The sequence below is a fragment of the Lolium rigidum genome, chromosome 1, assembly GCF_022539505.1.
Source record: "Lolium rigidum isolate FL_2022 chromosome 1, APGP_CSIRO_Lrig_0.1, whole genome shotgun sequence".
In the NCBI taxonomy this organism is placed as follows: Eukaryota; Viridiplantae; Streptophyta; class Magnoliopsida; order Poales; family Poaceae; genus Lolium; species Lolium rigidum.
Genome location: NC_061508.1, coordinates 235,678,103 through 235,683,773, shown reverse-complemented (window position 1 = coordinate 235,683,773; position 5,671 = coordinate 235,678,103). Strand labels below are relative to the sequence as shown.

The 5,671-nt window shown below is 46.2% G+C and overlaps 1 pseudogene; it reads right to left on the bottom strand.

The window, feature by feature from the left end:
• Nucleotides 1-752: 752 nt before the first annotated feature.
• Nucleotides 753-4,875, bottom strand: LOC124656248 (annotated as a pseudogene).
• Between the last annotated feature and the right edge of the window lie 796 nt (nucleotides 4,876-5,671).

The following is a 5,671-nucleotide window of genomic DNA, read 5'->3' as shown; positions in this document are numbered from 1 at the left end:
GGTATGAAAGTGAGGGCGGCAACACATGTGAAGTTCGGGATCTTACCTTTCAGGGTGAAAACCCAAGGTCTGGCCATAACTGGTTGTGTCTGGCAATGTTCTTGTTGAAGACATTGTTTTGAGAGCGGAGACCATCTTCAGGGTGAAAACCTAAGATCTTTGATCGGGCGATGACAGCGCTGGTGCACTGTTCCCTTCTTGGAGGCGTTGCTTTTGAAGAGTCTGAATTTCAGGTGTTGTCTCGGTGGTGGATGTATTACTGTTGCTAGGGCTGGGATACTGTAGCGGGACTTTTATTTCTTAGTTTTTTTTCTCTTTTTTGGCTGTGTGCATCCGTAATGTTATTAGAACATTGCGTTGTTGCAGAGACTGGGTGTAATTGGTATCTTCTGATATTAATATATTTCCTTTATCGAAAAAAAGTTGCTCAGTGATTATTTATGATGCGATGCGGCTATGAAGTATGCCATATTCTACTTTCCGGTCTGTGTAAATAAAGGATAGCCGTTTATGATGGCGTGGCATGGGCTGAAATTGTGAGAGCGCCGGCCACGTCCCAGAGAAGCGGCGTTGTAGGAAGGAGCGTCACACGGCATGAGGGGGCATAGATCGAAGTTGTAAAGCAAAACGTACACGTTTCGTCTGACGATGGAATCACCCGGCCGGATTGGCTTTGATGCAAACAAATTAGAGCGGACAGCCAGCAACAGAAGTAGTAGTATTTTTTTTGCGGGGAATTTAGAGAGCTTTATTCAAGCAAAGGTATTCGCTGAACAATCAACCAACAGGCTGCTGAACAGGAAGCTAGGAGTCTCGTCCAACCAACTCTCCGTCACACTCGGTGTGCTCGCATGCTTTGCACACAGGTGCGCCGGGTAGTTAGCAGTACGCATTACATGTTGAATATCAAAACTATGAAAAGAAGAAGCTAGCTCTCCAATTTCAACTAACAGAGGAGCCACAACCGAGAGAGAGTTGTGGCGAGTGTTCCAGAGGTTCACCACCTCCAGGCAATCCGTCTCCATGATCACATGCATGTGTCCTCGAATCCTCGCAAAGAGAACACCATCACGCACCGCCAAGCTCTCCGCAATGAGAGGGTTGGTAACCCCCGGGAGAGGCTTACACCATGCACCTAGGAGATGAGACGAAGGCCTCGCAACGCCTCCTGCGCCTCCATGTCCATCTGGAAAATTAATGGCACCATCGGTATTGATTTTGATATATTGAGGGTCTGGAGGTTGCCAACCATGACCAGGCAGCACAATCTACTGCCGCGGAGTCTCCAACAGAGTCAAAGCCTCCCGTGTTGCCTTGACCGAATGCTCCGGGTCCACGAGCTCTTGGTCATGCTTCCATCGGTTGCGAGACAGCCAAATGGACCACATCACCGTAATAATTTTTGCTCTTTCCTTATCCGAGAATTGCTGGTCGCAAAGTATATCCTTCGCCCAGGTGTCTGGATGAAGTAGAGGAAGATCAACATCAAGCCATCTTCTCGCCTCCACCCAGAAGCGTTTCGCATGAGAACACGCGTGATCATAACATGCATCAGATCTTCATCCATCGCAAGGCAGATAGAACAAGTACTAATCTCCTTAATGTGCCGTCGTTTGAGAGTGGCCTCATCTGGCAAGATCCCACGTAAAACCCGCCACCAGAAGACCCTCACTTTTGGCACCACTTTTAGCTTCCACAAGGTTGTCCACATCTGCTGTTCTGTAGTTGAGGTTTCCGTTACCGTCCCTTCATCTCGAGCAGAACGCTCCTTCTGATTCATTAGAGCCCGGTACGCAGATTTAACAGAATAGACGCCTGATATTTCATGATTCCAAGCATAAAAGTCATCACCACCACCATTTCGCAGAGGAATATTAAGTATCGCCTCAGCATCAGGTAGCGCAAAAACAGAACGCACCAGATCCCTCCGCCACGTCCAATTCGAAGTATCAATAAGATCACTCACCTTCTCCAACTCTGGATCCCCAGGTCCAAAAGATGGCTTGAATAAAGGTGTCATAGTATGAGAATCCCGTATCCACTTATCTTCCCAGATAGATATGGAATTTCCACTCCCCACTCGCTTGATTAAACCAACTTGCACAGCCTCCCGTCCAGCCACTATAGCACGCCATGTCGCCGACGCCGAACGTGGAACCGTGGCTTGCATGAAATCACACTCAGGGAAGTAACGAGCTTTCAGCACCCTTGCACACAGAGAATTCGGATTTATCATAAAACGCCATCCTTGCTTCCCCAGCAGTGCAAGGTTGAAAAGATGTAAGTCACGGAACCCAATTCCACCCTTTATTTTTGGTGTAACAAACTTACTCCAAGAAATCCAGTGCAGTGACTTTCTATCCAGAGAACTACTCCACCAAAACTTTGCCATAGCCGATGTAAATTTTTTGCAAACTTTCTTTGTCAGCAGGAAAACACACATGCTGTATGTAAAGATTGATTGAATAACAGCTTTAATGAGCACTTCCCTCGCAGCACAGGCCAAAAATTTCTCTAACCAACCCTGCATTTTACTTCTTGACCTTTCACCAAGATGATTAAAAGTACCACTTGTAATTCTCCCTACTGCAGTTGGCAAACCAAGATAACGCTCGCTAAAAGCCTCCACCTGAATGCCAAGCAGTAACTTCATATTATGTCTCACGGTGATTGGGGTATTTGGCGTGAAGAATACATCACTCTTCTCCCTATTCACACTCTGTCCAGAACATTCACCATAGACTCGCAAGATCTCATTCAACCTAACCACACTCTGGCTAGTCGCACTAATGAAGATAAGACTATCATCAGCAAACAAAATGTGATTAACCCAAGGAGCTCTGTAGCTAACTCGGATTCCTCTATCAACGTAGTTACCACCAAAAAACTTCAGCAAGGATGTGAAACCTTCTCCACATAATAAAAAGAGATAAGGAGACATCGGATCTCCCTGTCGAAGACCCCGAGTAGGAGTGAAAAAAGGCAGCAGTTCCCCATTCACTCGGACCGAAAATCTGACCGATGACACACACTTCATGATCAGTCTCACTAAATTGATGCTGAAGCCTAGCTAGTATTTGCAAAATTGCTTCAAGGTAATGCCATTCCACTCGATCGTAATCTTTCATCATATCCAACTTGACCGCGCAGGAAAAATTCTTTCCTTTCTTTCTCCGTCTCATGGAATGCACACTCTCATATGCTACCAAGACATTATCAGTGATCAAACGACCTGGTACAAAAGCACTCTGTTCTTCACTTATGATATCATCTAAACACCTCCTCAGACGGTTAGAGATAGCCTTCGCAGCAATCTTGTAAAGAACAGGACATAAAGAAATCGGCCGGTATCGCATAACCGCCTGTGGGTTACGTACCTTCGGGATCAAGGTAATAGATGTATCATTAAGACCAAGCGGAAGCTCACCACCATTTAGGAAATCCAATATAGCTGGTACAATTGTATTTTGCAAAATATTCCAATGCCTTTGGAAAAAACCCGCCGTGAAACCATCAACTCCTGGAGCTTTTGATGGCGCCATCTGAAAAAAAGCCATCTTAATTTCATCAGGCTCAAAGGGTTTGTCCAGCAAAGAATTCATCTCCGGCGTCACACGCCTCGGAACAATATCCAGCAGCTCGCTCATATCATTAAAACCTTGCGACGTGTACAAATCTTTATAGAACGCTTGCACTTCCTCCTTATCTTCCATATCATTCTGACACACTGACCCATCATGCCGTCTCAGCCCGGAAACTTTATTAACACGTTTTCGATGGGATGCCTGAGCATGGAAATAAGCTTTATTACGGTCACCTTCCCGGAGCCACTGGACTCGCGATCGATGTCGCATCCAGATCTCCTCCTGTTTCAGAGCTTCACGTAGTTGCTTTACAACACTTTTTTCTTCCTCAGTAGGTCCTTGGTCCTTGACTTACTGCTCGACAACGTAATTTATCTAGCCTCTTCTGTAACTTACGAACATTTTTCGCCAGGCTACCAAATTCTCTTGCACCCCACGGCTGCAACTCCCCCTGAAGGGAATGGAAAGCATCCACAACACCTTGCAGACCTTGGGTATTTTGATTTCTTTGCCACGACTCCATGACTAATCTATCATAGTCAAGATGAGTCTGCCACACATTTTCATAACGAAACTGTTTTACACCTCTCTGCCGGGTATTATTAAGTTTTTCCCTTAAATCCACTAACACCATACAGCGATCCGATTCAGCAGTACATATATGTCTCACACTTGCATGTTCAAACTTCTGCAGGAACTCCTCATTCGCCAGTGCTCGATCAAGCCAAGCTTTAACATTAGCCAACCCCGCTTGCTTGTTATCCCATGTATAAGCCACACCAGTATAGCCCATGTCTTGCAGAGAACAATCCTCGACTGCTTCACGGAACGCTCGCATCTGCCATTCGGGTCTTGGGTTCACGCTAAAATGCTCAGACCCATACAGGGTTTCGTTGAAATCTCCCATACATAGCCATGCACCCCGATTTACCGAACTATGATATCTATTCTCCACTCGTGGCTCTTCATAAAATCCCGTAAACCGCCACTGAGGAGCAGAAAGATCAGAGTTCTGCACTAAAGCATCAATATGATTGATACTATAATTCTTTATCTCCACTACAACTTCTTTGGACCAGAATAGCCCGATACCACCACTTAGGCCATCACTGTCCACATCATAACATCCAGCAAAACCCAAAGTGTGCCCCAACAACTCCACCCTTTTAGCTCTAATCTTCGTCTCCATAACAAAGAGGAGAGCAGGACCTTCTTGCTTCACAATGTTGCGAAGCTCTCGAACTGTCTCGGGGTTCCCAAGCCCCCGACAGTTCAAACCTGCACACCTCATTGGGACGGGCAGGGCTGCTGAGCCACCACTGCCTTATTTCCCGAATTTGTCGGTGTTGGTCTCTTCTTCAACGGCTCTTCATCAGCCAGGTGGTCTGTCTCTGAAACCCCTTCAACTTGACATGTAACCTTTGCCGCATCACTAGCCCCATTATTTTCCACCTCTCCACCATCAGTGATTGGAAGAAGAGCCTTTTGAATCGGCCTATAAACCTGCTGCTGCTGGCCACCCTTACGTTTGAGCTGAGAATTCCTTTTATCTGGAGAGTTCACCTCAACTCCTTTATCGGCAAGAATTTGAAGCAAATTTACTATCCTGTGAGGATGCATTCTCCTTGAATGGATAGTCTGCAGAATTAGCCTTCCTCCTATCATCAGCTCGAAGCTCTGGCCCGAAAGGCAAATTCCCATTAGTGTCACGGTTACCAGGAGCTGCACAAAAAAGATCGGATTGTCCAAAGCGACCACACGAGAAACAAAAATGTGGTACTTGCTCATACTGTATCTGTAAGGGTATTTTACCCTTATCCATTATTTTGGTAACGATGATACCGTGCTAAAGTATTTGGCCTAATATGTTTATTAAGGATAATCTCAGGTATTAGGCAATGAGGCGTAAATGGTGTATCAAAGGAACAAGAAGACTAAAGGAGACCCCCCATTTCAACAACAATCAAAAGGGGGTTACAGGAGAAATCCGGTCTACAGCTCGGTCCAACCGGGCTAGCAACCGGCCAGTCCAGCGTGCTGGCCGGTCAACCGGGCGGCAACCGGGCTCCAAACGAGGAGCCAGCAGA